Below are 20098 nucleotides of genomic sequence, written 5' to 3'. Positions count from 1 at the left end.
CCATGCTCTGGAAGGAGAGGGTCCCACTTTTCACTAGGCTATGAGGCCAGACCCATCCAGCTCGCCCGCTTCCACTAACAACCATGGGGCTCTCAGCGGGGCACACACTGCCCAAACATGGCCCTTCTAAGGCAGAAGATCATGTGCCTTCCAGTTTCAGCTTGCTCGGGCTTAAAAGTTATCAGTGCTGTTATTAAGATAGGTAAGTGAGAAAGGAAAACTTGCTGTAAAAGTTTCCCATAATCTTACCACGGAGATCATCAGCACAGATGACAGCACAGGCGGGGCTGCAGGGGAGGTTGAGGGAGAGTTTCCAGCTGGTCCTTGCCAGGGGTGCCTCATGACCCAGTCCCTTAGAGAAGCATGCAGACATCTCAGGAAAGATCTGGAAGGTGCAGATCAGGGCAAACCAGCACCACTGATGGTGGAGTGGGGCTACCTCCCATCAAGCTGTGTCTCCACAGCTGAGCCTTGGAGCCAGGAGGTGATTTACAACATGTGCTAGGCAGTGAGCTCCATCAGCTGCGTGGCCTTCAACATTCACTTCAACTCGGACATCTCACCAGAAAGCAGTGGGGACTGGCCAATGCAGAAGCCTGCAAAGTGGAACAGAGCATCATGGGGTAGGGGATATGGGGCCTGCCTGCTCATCTGAGCACTGCTCCCTGAGGGTGTGATCTGCAGGATTCCTGAAGGAGGGCTGTGAGCTCATCAGCGAGGCCCTGAGCCTGTGGAACATGCCTGAGGCCATGCCCTTGGGGATTTGTGTCTACTTGCACCTCCTTGCTCATCTCAGTACACTACAGGTGACTGTGCCAAGGTGGGCCTTGAACATCCCCTGGGTTGTGTCAGCAAAGGGCTCTGGGCCTGGCCTGGCATTGAGGGATGGCAAATAAGGGGCCTGTGTTTGCATTGTCACCCCCTATGGTAGCATAAAATGAGAGAGTCCAGACCTGCAGGACTGGAACCATATCAAGGGGGTTAAGAGGCTGCTCACTTTCCCTCAGGGACCCATGTGGAGGAGCTGAGGGAGGTTAAGGAGACCCTAGGGACTCTCTCATTCTGTCTGGGCTTCCCCCTGCTCCACACTTTGATGACCATTTTCTGGGAAGAGCTCAGGAACCTCCTGTGCTCTAGTGAGGAGGGGCCTCCCCTCACAGGGTATTCTGAGACTGTGAGTGAGAAGCTAACACAGTGCCTTAGAATACTCATGAGAGCTGTCATCCTCTGTGACCATCACGTGGCCTTGTAGTGTCCAGACTGCCTGGCCTGCCTGGGGTTTGGTGAGGCTGTTTTGTGGTCAGCTGCTTTAGAATCTCACTTTCTCTGCAATCAAACAGTGACTGTTTTCGTGTCTGTTTATGGATTTAAAAAATCCTAATATTTCATTTATAGTAGTTTCAGCTTGTATGTGTTTATTTGTATAAATTTTATTAGAATAAAGAGGGCTTAAGACAATAGCATCTTAAGGTCTTAATGAGGCATAGACTTTCATGTCACAACAGCTAGTGTTGACCTCCTTTTGCTGGCTTTGTGTAAAGTATACATTGAAAGTGCAGCCAGAGGTGACTAGAGCTGAGCTGCTTGGGCTTGCTTGCTGGACTGCAGTCAGGTGGACTCTGGCTGTGAGGCGGTGCCCACCCTGGATCTCCATCCCCCGCCCCCTCTCCTTAGTCCCTGAGTAACAAACAAGGCCATGCTAATGAGAGGGCGAGTGATGGGCATCGGGCACCCCAATACTATCCGGGAAGATTTGAATACCATCTAGGCTGGGGCTGTTGGGGGTAGGGGCTGTGGCTGCCTTGGCTTTTCATGGTGCCACCCACAGATGTGCCTGCCCTGTGCTGCTTCTCCAGCAGCCGGCTGCCCATGGCCCTGAGCCTGTCACACCATGCTTGCTACCTCATGCTGCTTGTGTTTGACAAACCCATCCCGAGATGGCGCTGCCGGATGTGAGTGCTGAAAGGGGGCAGCATCTTTGTCCTGGGGGATTAGGAGCTGACCAGATTCCTCCTGATTCCCTCCCAGAACAAGTGGGGCAGGTGATGCAATTAATGATGCCCCCCAGAAGCTGTATTTGCACTGGCTGAGCAAATACACGACGCACAGACCTAAATGAAGACACGTGAATGGGGTGTGTGGACATCAGTTAGCAGCTGGGAAACAGGTGCCTCTCAGGCCTCTCGTGCTCCAGCAAGTGTGGAATATGCCTGTGCCCATGAGTGTAGACATCTGGAGTGTATACATTTGGCTGCTGCCTTTGCTGCCACTATTCCCAGGCACAACCTGGTTTAAACTCCAGGTTTTAAGTAAAAATATAGGATGCTTTTTGCCACACAGCTACTTGAGAGGCTGAGGTGAAAGCATCACTGGAGCCTAAGAGTTTGAAGCTGCAGTGACCCATGATTCAGCCACTGCACTGACAGAGTGAGACCTGTGTGCACCCTTCTACAGAGAATAGCTCTGGGGCATTTGGGGATCCCTACAGTCCCGGGCCCTCCCTGTCCCCTGCTGCCTGTGCTCCTTTCCTTGCCTGCTGTCAGAGCCTAACGTGGAGGCGGTTGCCACCCTGTCAGCCTGAGGGAGCTGTGTCTGACTGGAGCTTCTGTCTGGGGTTTTGCAAAGCGTTACTTATGAATATGGTCTGTCCAGATACCTTGTTTCAAAGGAAGTGAGCAAGAGCTAGCAAATGTAGCCACCCCACAGCTGATAAACAACTTTGTCTTGTTTTTAAATCATCAATCTTCATTTCACATTGGAATAAAGAAAGTGAAACCTGCTACCCGAGCCTCGCCCGTGTGTTCTGTAACCCAGACTCATTTGGTTGTGTGGGCTGTTGTCATAAATGTTATAAAAAAAGTTATGCATAAATTAGATCAAATATAACATTATGCTTATAATGTCACTTGAGTGGGAGGTAAGAGGGTAGAGTCACAGGAAATCTGTTGGGGTTTACATCCCTGATACTTACCAAGCTCATGAGAGTGTGGCACAGGTGACCATCACCTGACATTGGTGACAGAGGAGAAAAGGCCTACATGAAGGCCAGGTAGGGGAGAGGTGCCACGCTGTGGCACCAGGCCCTGTGCATGCTGGGCCTGTTAGGTCACTGAACATCTAACAACACGGGAACCAGCTCTTTTCACATTATTTGAGGTAAGACGATGGGGGAGCACTCTCCAGAAGTCACACTGCACTGGGAGAATGGAGGAGAGTCTACATCCTGCTATCCTAGGGTAGGTTTTAGATTGAGCTGGACTGTCTTGGACAGCTAATGAGATGGGAGGAAGACAGTCCCCCAGGTGCACCTGACACCCAGAGCCTATGAAGTTAGGGGGGTTGTGTGGGGGTGGCCTGTCCCTATAAGAGGAGGAGCTTAAAGCTCCTAAAGCTGGTGGCTGCTGCTCTGCCATCCCTCTACAAAGCAGGCAAGTCCTCAGCTACATGAATATCTGAATGTCTTTTGGAGTGTTAGAAAGTCCTCTGTGTCTTAGAAATCTTGAAAAGAAAAACAAATCTCAATTTCAATGTTGATTAGTTTCTCTGAGCCAATTGGGAAAAAACAACGTCCTTCACCTCAGAGGTTTAAGTGACACCGAAGGGTAGCCACCAGTGTCTCGGCCACTGAAGCCTCATGCATGCTCCCACTACCAGTTTGATTTGCGGCCTCATAGTTGTGTTGTACTAAATATTCTTTCCTCTGGCCTTGTCCAGTGAACACGGTTCACATGGCTAACACCACTTCTTGAGATGCGAGCACCATGCAAAGCTGAGAATGGATTGGGTTTTGTGACCATTGTGCCTCCTCCTCACCTGAGAGGCCTATTTTTCCTGGTTGATTCATTAAGTGTATTAGTGCTGTCAGTCACCTTTGGACAACTCAAATGACAAGTGGCTGTTGATTCATAAAGAAAATGAAGGCTTTAGATGTGAAACCCTCCTTTTCTCTTGTCCTTCTCTTAGGTGAAAGATTTTATTTTTTTCAAAAGGCTACATACTGGTATCCCAGCAGGTGTCGTGTGAGAACGAGCATTTGTTAGGCTATGGTTTCAGTGTGGATGGGCAATTCTTCAAGATGGAAAACCAAGTCTCACTGAGTTGCTGGAGCCACACTCACATTTCTCCACATCCCCCATCATGGGCTTTCGCTTTTCTCCTGTGCTTGAATTTTTTTCACATACAAATTGTTTATACACACACACACACGTCACACTCTGTCAGTGCATAGGCTGAATCTTGGTTCACTGCAGCCTCAAACTCTTAGGCTCCAGTGATGCTTTCACCTCAGCCTCTCAAGTAGCTGGGACTACAGGCATTCAAAGCTACACCCAGACAATTTTTAAATATTTTTCTGGAGACTGAGCCTACTTATGTTGCCCAGACACGTCTTGAACTCCTGGGATCAAGCGATCAGCCCACCTTGGCCACCCAAATGTTTAGATTACAGGTGTGAGCTAGCACTCTCAGCAAAAATATATTTTAAAGAAACGTTACAATCAAATTATGAGTTATGATTATGCCACTGCCCTCCAGCCTAGGCACCAGAGCAAGACCTTGTATCCAAAAACTAAGCAAAACTAAAAAAGAACAAAAAAAAACCTTATAAACAAATTAAATTTTAAGATTATGTCATCTGTGTCCTTCCCTGCCCTCCAAGCTATCAATGTTAAATATAATGGTTATTGAGAAAATGGTTAGATATTATTAAGAAATTTCTATATATCTTCCAGCTGAGAATAGGTATTCTGATGTGGCCCAAATATTTTCTCACCGCTACCTTCAGGGTCTAAACTAGCAAATCAGGACACCTGCAGAGGACAGTTGGCCATTTTCAAATAGAAAGAGAAATACCCCCGTTCATGAGAGTAATCCAGTGATTTTCAAAAAGACAAGTCAGACTGACATGCAGCGTAGTCAGGGCACAATTACCCTGGAATAATCACTTCACACAGAATGGTTGAGGAGACTTTCTAAGATGAGCAAATTTGGGCAACATAATCCTTGCTTATTTATTCCCGGCCCCCGCTGCCCGCCTGATTCCTAACGGCCACACCACAGTGTGGTCAGCAGTGGGATGTAGCGTGGTGATAGAGGGGCTCAGGGATGGGATGAAGTCTTTCCTGCTTTATCAAAATGCAGGTTAAAAAGTTGTTAAAAAGATGTCCAAATGTTCTAATTCCTGCTGTTAAATAGCTGCTAAGATGCATTATACAACAGACCCAGGTAAGAGAAGGAGCATGTGCATTTCAAGTCTCAGCTCACGTCTTAATTAGCTGCGCTACTCTGGGCATGTGACCCCAGCTATACGAGCCTGTTTGCCTGTCAACCAAAAACAATCCTAAGCAAAAAAAAAACAAAGCTTGAGGCATCCTGCTACCCGACTTCAAACCATACTACAAGGCTACAGTAACCAAAACAGCACAGTACTGATACCAAAACAAATATATAGACCAATGGAACAGAACAGAGGCCTCAGTAATAACATCACACATCTACAACCATCTGATCTCCAACAAACCTGACAAAAACAAGCAATGGAGAAAGATTTCCTACTTAACAAATGGTGCTGAAAGAACTGGCTAGCCACATTCAGAAAACAGAAACTGGGCCCCTTCCTTACACCTTATACAAACATTATCTCAAGATGGATTAAAGTCTTAAATATAAAACACCAAACCATAAAAACCCTAGAAGAGAACCTAGGCAATACCATTCAGGACATAGGCATGAGCAAAGACTTCAGGAATAAAATACCAAAAGCAATCACAACAAAAGCTAAAATTGACAAATGAGATCTAATTAAACTAATGAGCTTCTGCACAGCAAAAGAAGCTATCATCAGAGTGACCAGGCAACCTACAGAATGACAGAAAATTTTTGCAATCTATCCATGTGTCAGAGGTCTAATATCCAGAATCTACAAGGAACTTAAATTCACACACACACAAAAAAAAACATCAAAAAGGGAGTAAAGAATATGAACAGACTATTCTCAAAAGAAGACATTTGGCTGGGCGTGGTTGATCAAGCCTGTAATCCCAGCACTTTCAGCCGTGGAGGCAGGTGGATCATGAGGTCAGGTGTTCAAGACTAGCCTAGGCAACATGGTGAAACCATGTATCCACTAAAAACACAAAAAAATTAGCATGGTGTTTTGACGGGAGGCTGCGATTCCAGCTTCTTGGGAGGATAAGGCAGGAGAATCACTTGAACCTGGGTGGCAGATATTGCAGTGAGCTGAGATCCTGCCACTGGACTCCAGCCTGGGTGACAGAGCAAGACTCCATCTTAAAAATAATAATAAATAAAATAAATAAAAAGAAAAGGAAGAAGAAGAAGAAGAAGAAGAAGAAGAAGAAGAAGAAGAAGAAGAAGAAGAAGAAGAAGAAGAAGAAGAAGAAGAAGAAGAAGAAGGAGACATTTATGTGGTCAACAAACACACAAAAAGAAAAAAGAAAAAAGCTCATCATCACTGATGATTAGAGAAAAGCAAATCAAAACCACAATGGGATACCATCTCACACCATTTGGAATGGCAGTTATTAAAAAGTCAGGAAAAACAGATGCTGGTGAGGCTGTGGAGAAATAGAAACGCTTTTACACTGCTGGAGGGAGTGTAAATTAGTTCAACCATTATGGAAGACAGTGTGGTGATTCCCCAAGTATCTAGAACCAGAAATACCATTTGACCCAGCAATCTCATTACTGGGTATATACCCAAAGGAATATAAATCATTCTAGCATAAAGACACATGCACTCATATATCTATTGCAGCACTGTTTACAATAACAAAGACTTGGAACCAACCTAATGCCCATCATTGACAGACTGGAAAAAGAAAATGTGGCACATATACACCATGAAATAATATTCAGCCATAAAAAGAATGAGTTCATGTCCTTTGCAGGGACGTGAATGACGCTGGAAACCATTCTCTTCAGCAAAGTAACACTGGAACAGGAAACAAAACACCATATGTTCTCACTCATATGTTGGAGTTGAACAATGAGAACACATGGACACCGGGAACAAAACATCATACACTGGGGCCTGTTAGGGGGTTGAGGTCAAGGGAAGGGAGAAAATTAGGACAAATACCTAATGCATACGGGGCTTAAATCCTAGACGTCAGGTTGAGAGAAGCAGCAAACCACCATGGCACATGTAAAACTATGTAACAAACCTGCACGTTCTGCACATGTATTCCAGAAATTAAAGTAAAACAAACTAACAAAAATGCACTAAGGCTGAGGGGGAGTTGGGGTAGGGGCAGGAGTCAGGTGGGGGTGGGTGAGTCCTGGAGTTTTATCCAATCATTGACACTGGTGTGGGAACCGCCCAATCAGGCGCGCAGTTGGAGAGGACAGGAAAGGAGGGCGTGGCTTCCGGCGTTTGGCGGGATCTTTGTCTCTCGCTGGCGTTGGCACAGGAACTTGGGATCCATCTCCTCTTTCGCCTCCTCCACCTTGGGAGCCCCGGGCTACTCTCTCACAGACCCTGTTGCCCTGTGATCTGTAGGTCCTTGGGGACCCACAGTTAAGATACCAGGACATCCTGGAAGCTGGGAAACGGTGAGTATACGGGTTCGGCATCCCAAGAGGGGAGAGCAGGCTGTGAAACCGGCAGGACCGGCCTCCCCACGGTTAGCTCCGAGCCTCCCGCAGCTTGGCCCTCAGTACCCTGTTGCTGCAAGATGGCCGCTTGGCCAGCAGCGAGGACCCCCACGTCCGGCCCGGCCCATCCGGTCCTGTCCCTGGGCAGCGCCCTGCTCTTTGCCCACAGCCATGAGTGTTTCCCAGATTGTTCAGGGAGGCCAGGTGGGTCATCAGGGAAAAACCGCGACTGGGTGTTTGCGTGGGAGGAGCTGCGGCCCGTATGGTCCACAGTCTCTCTTGTTAAAAATTAAGGGGCATCGGCCGGGCGCGGTGGCTCACGCCTGTAATCCCAGCACTTTGGGAGGCCGAGGCGGGCGGATCACGAGGTCAAGAGATCGAGACCATCCTGGCTAACACGGTGAAACCCCGTCTCTACTAAAAATACAAAAAATTAGCCGGGCGTGGTGGCGGGCGCCTATAGTCCCAGCTACTCGGGAGGCTGAGGCAGGAGAATGGCGTGAACCTGGGAGGCGGAGCTTGCAGTGAGCCGAGATTGCGCCACTGCACTCCAGCCTGGGTGACAAAGCGAGACTCCGTCTCAAAAAAAAAAAAAAAAAATTAAGGGGCGTCTACGTTAAAACGTTAACCAGTTTATCTGAACAAACAGTGATTGGTGAAATGGAAAGCACCCAGCCATGATTTGTGGTCCACCCGAGGGGCATAAAGTAAAGGCTTTCATAAGATGCATGAGAAAGCAACCCAAATTCAAGAATTGGTTCCAGTTATGTAGTCACCTTATTTGAACTATCCAGATGGAAATGTCCTGGTTACATATTCAGAGGTTAATTGCATGTTTGCCATTGGTTAAACGTGCATTTTGTTTCAGGCTAAGATAATGGTTTATAGGAAATGTATTTGAGTTAGGTTTTAGATTTTTTTTTTTTAACCTATGAACACAGGGCACTAGAGCCACTTTAGTCTAATTCTCTGATCTTTAATTATTTTAACACTCCAGAGGAGGACTGGTTTTCTCCTGTGTTTTTTTAATATATGGCAAGTGGAACCTCTAATCGACCACCCTGTTTTTCAGCCTAACTCAGACTTGCGGTAAAATTATCAGTTCCCACTTTCTTTGCTGCATTCTCAAATGCAACACATGAGAACAGCTTTCCCTTGCCAATTTACAATGCTATTAACTATTTGTCCTTTATTATACATTTCATTAAATTTTCTATTATTGCATTTCTTTCTACTTCTCCCTACAGTTCTGCCCATATTTGCTTTTTATATTTAGAAGCCTCCCTTTTGGGTGCATAAATATATATAGCTATATTTGCTTGACAAATTAACCTCTATTATTATTGTATGGTAAACTCATTTCATGCTTGTGAGAGACATTGCTAGAAAGTCTATTTTGTCTAATTTAAGCATAACTACCATTGCACTTTTTTGGTTATTATTTGCACGGAATATCATTTTCTATCCTTTCACTTTTAGACTATGCTCTTTATTCATAATTGAGTCTCCTGTAAGCAGCATATTACGAGGTTTAAAAGTTTCATTTATCCACTCTGTCTGCTTTAGTCTCTTTTGGCTGTTATAACAGAATATCACAGACTGCTAATTAATAAAGAACAGAATTTTATTTGACTCGTGATTCTGCAGGCTGGGAAGGCAAAACAACATGTTACTGGTATCTGTTGAAGGTCTAGTTGCTGGATAATAACATGGCCAAAGATGTGAGGGAGAGAGACCTTTTTTTTTTTTTAATATATAACAGATCCATTCTTGTTAAAATTAGCCCATTCCCATAATAAGAACACTAATCTATTCATGAGGGCAGAGTGCTTATAGCATAATTAATTTTTAAAGGTTCCGCCTCTTAATTCTATCACATTGGCTATTTTATCCTAAATTTTGGAGATGACATTCAGTCTACGGCAGTATCTGTTTAGTAGATAATTTAATCTTTTTATTTGTAAGGTAGTGATAGGTAAGCAGTTACTATTGTACATTTGTAGTTTTCTGTCCATTTTAAGTTTGCTTCTTTTTTTTCTGGTTCTGTCTTTCCTGTGGTGTTGCTCATTTTTGTTGAGAAAAAGTTATGCTTTCTTGCTCAGACTGAAGTTCAGTGGCATATCACAGCTCACTGTAGCCTCAATCTCCTGGGCTCAAGGAATCCTCCCAACTTAGCCACCCAAGTAGCTTGGACTACTTGGACATGTCCCACAACAACCAGGGAGCTTATGATTCTTCCACCTTGGCCTCCGAAAGTGTTGGAATTATAAGCAAGAGCCACCATATCCAATGTGTAATTTTTGTTGTTTGTGTATGCTTTAATTACTTTCTCTTTTTCTTTACTATTTTTTTTCCCAGTGGTTCTCATGAGACTTATGTAAAACATCTTGTATTTTAATAGTCTAGTTTAAGATGATAACAATTTAGAGTATTCTGAATTTCAGTATGTATTTGCCATTTAGTGACATTTATACTTTAGTATTTTTCATATTGTTAGTTAGCATTTCATCATATCAATGTGAAGATTTCTTCCAGACCATGGCTGGAGAAGTAAAGAAGGTGTGTTTTGCCTGATTCAGGGACTATAGAGAGAACCAAGTTCTGCAGGCCTGTCACCTAAGTCTCAGGTGAGTATGAATTCTCTTGTGTTTTTCACAGATTTTTGCAGTGGCAGGACCAAAGTAAAATGAGTCATAGCCAAGTCTACAGTAAGATGTGGTAGTATTCTGTTTTGAAGCCAGGACCATGATTGGCAAGCTTGCCACTTGGTCAAGTGCTTACCCTCTAAAGATGTCTTCCTTGGTCTTTGCCTCCAGCTGGGTGTCACAAACTCTGAACTGGATTCTAAGGCTTTCATGAATGCACTTATGTTTCCTGTGGCAGCTGCATTCTGTTGTGGGGGATGTGGATGCCGAACCTCCCATTCTGTCATCTTGCTTATGTTACTCCCCTTCATGTTTCACTTTCTGAAATGAATGTCAAGCTGGTGATTTTTAGATTCAAAAATTCTAAAATAAATTGCTCAAATTTCCACATTATGTAAGCTATTAATAAAATGTCTTGTAGGTGCTACATATTTATTAAAATTTTTGGTTGTAATTTTAATCTCACTGCAGGCAGAAAGGAATCATTAACGTTTATATTCTTTTTTTTAGTCTGTATATAAATGATGGTATATTTTAATTCCAGATATTTACTTTATACTGCAGTAATGCTTGTCATATTTTGCAAAATTTATGTTGTTCTTTTGGAAAATAAGGCTTTTATAGCTCCTGAAAGCTATATTATAGTCATATAGTTTTATTATATTTTGTGGTAAGAAGTGCAGCAACACATTGAGAACATAATAAAATTATCCTGTATTTTTAATGATTATTTATTAAATTACTCTCATTAGAGCCTGTTATTAATGATTGTAATGTATTTTCTGTATAATTTTACTGCAATTTATTAAATTCTAATGACTTAAATTGTCTGCTTTTCATGAGTGCACACTGTTGAATGCTGTAGATATCTAAAGAATTATTTTTTGGCTGGTTGTGGTGGCTCATGCGTGTATTCCCAGCACTTTGGGAGGCCAAGGCGGGTGGATCACGAAGTCAGGAGATCGAGACAACCTTGACTAACATGGTGAAACCCCGTCTCTACTAAATATACAAAAAATTAGCCGGGCATAGTGGCAGGCGCCTGTATTCCCAGCTACTCAGGAGGCTGAGGCAGGAGAATGGCGTGAACCCAGTGGGCAGAGTTTGCAGTGAGCCGAGATCACGCCACTGCACTCCAGCCTGGGCAACAGGGCAAGACTCTGTCTCAAAAAAAAAAAAAAAAAAAAAAACGGTTATTTTTCATTGTAAATCTATGTTGTATTCAGGATTTTATGCACGAAAATCTCTCTTCTTATTTTCAATTCCGTGTTATTGTGTTTCTTTTCTTGGGGGTTATGTTTTCTCAGATCAGTTAACTGTATTTTTGTTTTAAAGCTTGATATCATCAGTCGAGAGATAATTTTTAGCTCGGTACACTTTATCTCAATGTGATGTTTAATATAAGTGTGAATTAGCTGTGTTTGTTGCTTATAGATATATCTGTATGTTTTTCATTTATGTAAGTATGACATCTTTTTCCTTTTTTTTTTTTGTTTTTTTCTTTTCGGTTTCAGATAGGCTTTTTTTTTTTTTTAAGAGAATTTTAAAACAGAGTCGAAAGAACAGAAATCAGTTATTTGTCCTCTTGCAGGGCGGGGAGACAGATTCCTTCCCCACAGGTTTGAGGTTATGCCTAAGTGGTGAGTCTTGGGGAGATGCAGAAAGTATCCATTCCAGGCACTTGGCTGGACTTAAGTAAGCATAGCCTTTGGGCCACAAGACCTGATGGCTTGGGTACTGGTCTGGACATAAGTCCCCATCTTCCCAGAAATATCGTCTTTTGTCTGCAACAACTGGCTGGAGAAATATTTCAGAAAGATGTGTGTCTGGAACACCCAAAGGCATACTTTTCCTTTCTCCTTGGCATAGGCCTTGCAGCACTGAGGAAAGACCAGGTTTGCAGTGGAGCCTTCAACAGTCTTCATCCCTATGGAACTCAGAGTCTCATAGGATGACAGGAGAGGAGACAAAGCTAACTTGGGAAGAGTCTTTGTCCTTCAGCTTCTCCCCTACTGAAACACTATATATTGGGCCCACAGTTCATCGCAAAACACACATGCTCTCTTTCTTTCTCTCACACCCATATCTCGGGAACCCAACAACTTGATGGCAGGTAGCTCTGGATATCCTTGGTCTGGCATTCACCCACTGGGCATCTAAGCTGTCCTAAAGCTCTTTTCAATCACTTCCCACCCTTTCCAGGCCCATGTGGATAGGTGTTCCAGCCTTCACTCTTTCAGGCTGATCATAAAGGCCCAGTGTGGGAAAATCCCCTACTGTGATGGCCATTGCTGGGAAGCAGGAAAGGCTAAGGGCCCACTGGTGCCCAAGGCTAGTGTAGACGCCCTCTGCTCCACTCATCTCCTCAAAGATTGATATCAGGTGCAGCAGCTGCTGTCTGGAATGTTATCAAAACAGGACTGCACAGGCACTGCATTCTCTGTGTGGAAGACATAAGAAGCAGGCAAGTTGTCCAGGATGAGAGTTTTCCTCAGGTCCCTCCCCAGATGGCTGAGGTCGTTGACATAGCAGCCCTGTTGGAACAAACATGATTCATGGGCTAGGCAACCCCAGAACACCCCACACTGGTCCAGCACACCCATCACAGTGTGTCTGGAATTGGTGGGTTCTTGTTCTCACTGACTTCAAGAAAGAAGCCACAGACCCTCGCGGTGAGTGTTACAGTTCTTAAAGGCGGCATGTCTGGAGTTTGTTCCTTCTGACATTCGGATGTGTTGAGAGTTTCTTCCTTCTGGTGGGCTCATGGTCTTGCTGGCTCAGGAGTGAAGCTGCAGACGTTCGCGGTGAGTGTTACAGCTCTTAAGGCGTCGCGTCTGGAGTTGTTCATTCCTCCAGGTGGGTTCGTGGTCTCGCTGGCTTCAGGAGTGAAGTTGTGGACCTTCACAGTGAGTGTTACAGCTCATAAAGGCATTATGGACCCAAAGAGTGAGGAGCAGCAAGATTTATTGCAAAGAGCGAAAGAACAAAGCTTCCACAGTGTGGAAAGGGACCCGAGTGGGTTACCACTGCTGGCTGGGGCAGCCTGCTTTTATTCTCTTATCTGGCCCCACCCACATCTTGCTGATTGTTAAAGCTGAGTGGTCTTTTTTCACAGGGCACTGATTGGTGCGTTTACAATCCCTGAGCTAGACACAAAGGTTCTCCACATCCCCACCAGTGTAGCTAGATACAGAGTGTTGATTGGTGCATTCACAAACCCTGAGCTAGACACAGGGTGCTGATTGGTGTGTTTACAAACCTTGAGCTAGATACACAGTGCCGATTGGTGTATTTACAATCCCTGAGCTAGACACAAAGGTTCTCCACATCCCCACCATACTCAGGAGCCCAGCTGGCTTCACCCAGTGGATCCCCCACAGGGTCTGCAGGTGTAGCTGCCTGCCAGTCTGGCACTGTGCACCCCCACTTCTCAGCCCTTGGGTGGTTGATGGGACTGGGTGCCATGGAGCAGGGGGCGGCACTCATCCAGGAGGCTTGGGCACACAGGAGCCCACGGATGGTGGGGAGGCTCAGGCATGGCAGGCTGCAGGACCCAACCCCTGCCCTGTGGGAAGGCAGCTAAGGCCCAGAGAGAAATTGAGCACAGCAGCTGCTGGCCGAGGTGTTAAGCCCCTCACTGCCTGGGGCCGGTGGGGCAAGCCGGCAGCTCCGATTGAAGGGTCTGCCGAGCTCACACTGGCCTGCAAGCACTGCATGCCACCCCGGTTCCCACACGCACCTCTCCCTCCACACCTCATCGCAAGCTGAGGGAGCCGGCTCCGGCCTTGGCCAGCCCAGAAAGGGGCTCCCACAGTGCAGCGACAGGCTGAAGGGCTCCTAAAGTGCCGCCAAAGTAGGAGCCCAGGCAGAGGAGGCCCCGAGAGCGAGCAAGGGTTGTGAGGACTGCCAGCACGCTGTCACCTCTCAATAGGATCTGCATACTTGTTCAGGCTGGAATGAAGAGAGCAATGAAGAAAACACATTTAAATATTTCCTCCAGTCATCTCAGGAACTCATCCATATAAGGCCTCATGGTCCCCTCAATCTCTACAGTCACTAGGCAGTCAGCATTGCTGATTGGCTTAATGGAGCTATGCACAAGGGTTTCATCCATGTCAGTGACCATACAGATCGTTCCTTGATTTTTCTCTGTCACCTCTGGGAGCAGGCAGGTCCCTGGGATCTGATAAAACTGATACTGGAGACCCTGGAGCTGATCCGACTTAGCAATGGTGTTGACTCCCTCCTTATGTGTGGAGAACTCAGTGGGGGAACTTGACTTGCCAACATGCTGGGTGCAAGAACAGCAGAAAGGTACCTTCTAAGATGTGACAAACATGAGGCCTCTTCGGAGAGCACTTTGGAAACCAAGCCTTGCTTGCTAAGGACCAGGGCATCTTCCCTCCATGCCTGGGTGATGATGGAGCCTGGTTCCATCTAACAATCCTGAGGGCTCGGCTGGCTGGGTGGGAAGACAGCGGGCACGTTGGCTGGACTGGGCTGGGGGGCATGGGCTGGGGCCTGATTCAGTTCCCGAGAGTCTGACTTCCACAGCTGTTCACATACCCCTTCTCCTTTCCATCACAGGCCGGGAAGGGAGGCGGCCTGTAGGGACAGTGGACGGCCTTGGCAGCAGCTCCCCAGGGTGCCCCCAGCCCCAATTCCCCCAGCAGGAGCTTCAGGATCCTCAGTTTGGGTCTAACATAGGGAATCCACCTGATACTCATGTTTTTTCAAGTTTTATTTTAAGTTCAGTGGTCCATATGTGATAAGCTTTTTTTTTCAACTTTTATTTTAAGTTTAGGGGTCCATATGCAGGATATGCAGGTCTCTTACATAGATAAACGTGTGCCATTGTGCTTTACTGCACAGATCATCTCAACACCCAGGTACTAAGCCCAGCATCCGCAGCTCTTCTTCCTGCTGCTCTCCTTCCCCTCCCCCATGCCATGAAACTGGTGTCAAGTGTGTGTTGTTCTTCCTGATGTGTCCATGTGTTCTTATTGATCTGCTTCCACTAATAAGTTAGAATAATAATAGGTGGTGTTTGGTTTTCTGTTCCTGCATTAGTTCGCTGGGAGTAATGGCTTCAAATTCCAACCATGTCCCTGCAAAGGACACCATCTCATTACATTTTATGGCTTCATAGTGTTCCATGGTGTATATGTACCACATTTTCTTTATCCAGTGTATCATTGATGGGCATGTAGATTGATTACATGACGTTGCTATTGTAAATATTGCTGCAATGAACATATGTATACATGTATATTTAAAATAGATTTATATTCCTTTGGGTGTATGCCCAGTAATAGTATTGCTGGGTCAAATGGTATTTCTGCTTCTAGGTCTTTGAGGAATCTCCACACTCTCTTCCACAATGCTTGAAATAATTTACAATCCCACCAACAGTGTAAAACTGTTCCCTTTTCTCCACAACCTCACCAGCATCTGTTTTTATTTCTTTTTTACTTTTTATTAATAGCCATTGTAATTGGTGTGAGATGGTATCTCATTGTTGTTTTGATGTGTATTTATCCAGTTATCAGTGATGTTGAGCTTTCCACGTTTGTTGGGCACATGTATGTCTTCTTTTGAGATATGTCTGTTCATGTCCTTTGACCACTTTTTAATGGGGTTATTTGTTTTTCTCTTGTAAATTTTAAGTCCCTCGTAGATTCTGGGTATTAGACATTTGTCAGATGAATAGGTTGCAAAATTTTTCTCCCATTCTCTAGCTTCTCTGCTCTGATGATAGCTTCTTTGGCTCTGCGGAAGCTCTTTAGTTTAATTAGACCCCATTAGTCAATTTTTGCTTTCGTTGCTATGTCTTTTGATCTTTTTGTCATCAAATCTTTCCTCATGCCTATATCCTGAATGGTATTCTCTAGATTTTTTCTTCTAAGGTTTTTATAGTTTTGGGTTTTACATTCAAGTCTTTAATCCATCTTGAGCCAATTTTTTCTATGGTGTTAAGAAGGGTTCCAGTTTTAATTCTCTGCATATGACTAGCCAGTTATCCTAGCACCATTTATTGAATAGGGAGACTTTTCCCTAATGCCTTGTTTTTGTTGACTTTGTCAAAGATCAGTTTGTTGTAGGTTTTTGGCTTTATTTCTATGCTGTTTATTTTGTTTCATTTGTCTATGTGTCTGTTTCTATACCAGTACCATGCTGTTTTTGTTACTGTACTCTTCTAGTATAGTTTGAAGTTAGTCAATGACCCTTTCAGCTTTTTTTTTTTTTTTTCTTAAGGTTGGCTTGGCCATTTGGGCTCTTTTTTGGTTCCATATGAATTTTAAAAGTTTTTTTTTCTAATTATCTGAAGAATGTCAGTAGTTCAATAGGAACAGCATTGAATCTATAAATTACTTAGGGCAATATGCTCATATTCGTGGTACTGATTCTTCCTCTCCATAAGCATGGAATGTTTCTCCATTTGTTTTGTGTCCACTCTGATTCCTCTGAGTAGTTGTTTGTAGTTCTCCTTGAAGATATCCTTCACTTTCCTTCTTAGCTGTATTCCTTGGTATTTTTTTCTCTTTATAGCAAATGTGAATGAAAGTTCATTCATGATTTGTCTCCTTGCTTGCCTGTTGCTTGTGTATGGGAATGCTAGCTATTTTTGCACATTGATTTTATATCCTGAGATTTTGCTACTGTTGCTTATCATCTTAAGAAGCTTTGGGGCTGAGATGAAGAGGCTTTCTAGATATATGATCAGGTCATCTGTAAACAAAGATAATTTGTCTTCCTCTCTTTCTGTTTGAATACTCTTTATTTCTTCCTCTGGCCTGATTTTCCTGGACAAGTTTTCCGAATGGGAGTCGTAATGGGAGTGGTGAGAGAGAGCATACTTTTCTTGTGCCGGTTTTCAGGGGTAATGTTTCCAGCTTTTGCACATTCAGTATGATATTGGCTGTGGGTTTGTTGTATATGGCTCTTATTATTTTGAGGTATGTTTCTTCAGTTCCTAGTTTATTGAGAATTTTAAACGTGAAGGAATATTGAATTTTATTGGATGCTTTTTCTGCATCTATTGAGATAATCATGTGGTTTTTTTATTTAGTTCTCTTTATGTGATGAGTCACATTTGTTGATTTGCATATGTTGAATCAACCTTGCATCCTGGGGACAAAGCCAATTCCATTGTGGTGGATGCACTTTTTAATGTGCTGCTGTATTTGGTTTGCCAGTATTTTGTTGAGGATTTTTGCACAGTGTTCATCAAAGACATTGGCATGATGTGTTGTTGTTGTTGTTGTTGTTGTATCTATGTTAGGTTTTGGTATCAGGATGATGCTGGCCTGATAGAATGAGTTAGAGAGAACTTCTTTGTCTTCAATTTTTTTTGGATAATTTTAGGAGAATATGTACTATCTCCTCTTTACCTCTGGTCAAATTCAGCTTGCTTGGTAGGCTAGTTCTTACTGCCTCAATTGCAGAACACATTATTGATCTATTCTGGGTTCAGTCTTGTGGAGAGTTTATTTTGCAAGGAAATTGTCCATTTCTTCTAGATTTTCTGGTTTATGGGCATAGAGGTGTTTATAGTATTCTCTGATGGTTGTTCATATTTCCATGGGATCAGTGATGATATCTCCCTTATTATTTCTATTTGTGTTTGGTTCTTCTTTCTTTCCTTATTTATTTGCCTAGCTAGTGCTCCATCTAGTTTATTAATTTTTTTTTTCATAAAAACAGCTCCTGGATTGGTTGAGTTTTTTTTTTTTTTTTTTTTTTGGAAGAGTTCTCAGTGTCTCTATCTCCTTCAGCTCTACTCTGATCTTGGCTATTTCTTGTTTTCTGCCAGCTTTCAGGATTGTTTTCACTTGGTTTTCCTGTTCTTTTAATCAAGATGTTAGTCTGTTAACTTTAGATCTTTCTAGTTTTTTTTTTTTTTTCTTGTGGGAGAGTCTCACTCTGTCACCCAGGCTGGAGTACAGTGGCATGATCTCGGCTCACTGCAACCTCCACTTCTCGGTTTTAAGTCATTTCTGCTGTCTCAGCCTTCTGAGTAGCTGGGATTACAGATGTGCATCACCACACCCAGCTAATTTTTGTATGTTTTTGTAGAGATATGGTTTTGCTTTTGGCCAGGCTGGTCCTGAACACCTGGTCTCAAGTGATCTGCCTACCCCAGCCTCCCAAAGTGCTGGAATTACAGGCATGAGCCACCATGACCGGCCCTTTCTAGCTTTTTGATGTGGACATTAGTGCTGTAAATTTCCCTCTTTTCTTGGTTTCTAGTGATTATTTTATTCTATCTTGGTGAGTAGTCAGGGAAATAATCTTAAATTCACAATCAACTTATAGTTTAAATCTAAATAATTATGTGAGAAGAACCCTTTGTTATTTGAAGGGGATGTTTGAAGATTTTGTAACCGTGCCTTTTAGGCAGTCCTAAATTTCTAATTGTAGTTAAAAACATGACATTTTCCTTTCTAACATTTTAAGTATATGGTTTAGAAGTGGTAAGTATAGTTCTTTTTTTTGCAATAGGTTTCAGATAATTTTTGTCTTACATATGTAAAAGTGAATACTCATTAATTGTGAAACAAGTTAGTTAGCTTGCTTTAGTTGGATAGCAAGAGAAGGGTCCCTGGAAAGTGCCTGGCCCTTGGGTGAGTGTCTCATCCCTGCATAACATAAAAGGAATCCTGGAAAAAATCAAGCTGCAGACACTAACAAGGTAACTAGCACATGGTGTTGTGCTTGGAGACCTGCCCATGGCTGCACAGACAGAAAAACCTCTGGCCCATTTGGATAAAAACTTGTACAAACCTCCAGCTCACTGAGATAAGGGAACAAGACCGACCTGGCATAGAAATGCCTTTGTTTGGCCAGGCATGGTGGCTCATGCCTGTAATTCCAGCAATTTGGGAGGCAGAAGTGGGCGGATCACCTGAGGTCGGGAGTTCGAGACCAGCATGACCAACATGGAGAAACCCCGTCTCTACTAAAAATACAAAATTAGCCAGGCATGGTGCCTCATGCCTGTAATCCCAGCTACTTGGGAGGCTGAGGCAGGAGAATCACTTAAACCCAGGTGGCGGAGGTTGCTGTGAGCCGAGATCACACCATTGCACTCCAGCCTGGGCAACAAGAGCAAAACTATGTCTCAAAATAAATAAATAAATAAATAAATAATAAGAAAGTACATCCCAAAAAAAAATGAAAGAAAGAAAGAAAAGAAAAAGAAAAAAAGAAACACCTTTGTACTTTGTGCAGTCAGTGAGCTCCCAGGAAAAAGTTTCTTCTCCTTTTGTGGGCATAAGCACAGTGGGCTCTGGTGCATTCCGGTCGACACCCTCCTTTATTTGGACTGTAAGTCTGACCTCTGTGAATAATTACTTCAGCCCCTGATTGCTCCCGGGACAAGCTCCTGCGCCAAGCTTTCACCTTAGCTTCTGATAAGTCCTGGGCCAATCTAAATAGCATCTATGAATCATCCCTTCAGATCCTAATTGGTCCCGGGCCAAAGTCCTGGGCCAAGCTGAGCCACACTTTTTTCAAGACAGCCTGTGAACTAGGCACATTTCCTTCTCTTCCTTTCCCAGTCCATAAAAACCTTGGACCCTAGCCTCACAGAGGTCACCCCATTCAGAAACTATCTCTGCTGGCAAAGAGCTTTCTTTTCTTGCTTATTAAACTTTCACTCTAACCTCACGTTTGTGTTCACGCTCCTTAATCTCCTCAGAAGTAGAACAAAGAACTTTGGATGCTATCTCAGACTACGAGAGACTGTTACCCCTTGGTGCACTGCTGAGACTACAACACTTGGTTTCTTTGAGTTTGACTAAATACTTTACACAGGTGTAATTATACAGTTTTCCTTT

At 43.9% G+C, this 20098-nt stretch overlaps 1 long non-coding RNA gene across 4 annotated transcripts in view; it reads left to right on the top strand.

Annotated features, from left to right (window-relative positions):
• The first annotated feature begins 7353 nt into the window (after positions 1–7353).
• Positions 7354–20098, top strand: part of LOC129529423 (uncharacterized) — a 40334-nt gene continuing 27589 nt past the window's right edge. For 3 of the 4 annotated variants that reach the window (XR_010133098.1, XR_010133101.1, XR_010133099.1), the window contains exons 1-2: positions 7354–7572; positions 10139–10241. This is a non-coding gene — a long non-coding RNA (uncharacterized lncRNA). Of the gene's footprint in view, positions 7573–10138; positions 10242–10430; positions 10559–20098 lie in introns of those variants that run through there. The other variant, XR_010133100.1, reaches the window with a different exon arrangement.

This window comes from Gorilla gorilla, chromosome 23 (genome assembly GCF_029281585.2).
Source record: "Gorilla gorilla gorilla isolate KB3781 chromosome 23, NHGRI_mGorGor1-v2.1_pri, whole genome shotgun sequence".
NCBI lineage: Eukaryota > Metazoa > Chordata > Mammalia > Primates > Hominidae > Gorilla > Gorilla gorilla.
The sequence above is the reverse complement of the archived record's forward strand: the minus strand, read 5'-3'. Positions and strand labels throughout refer to the sequence as shown.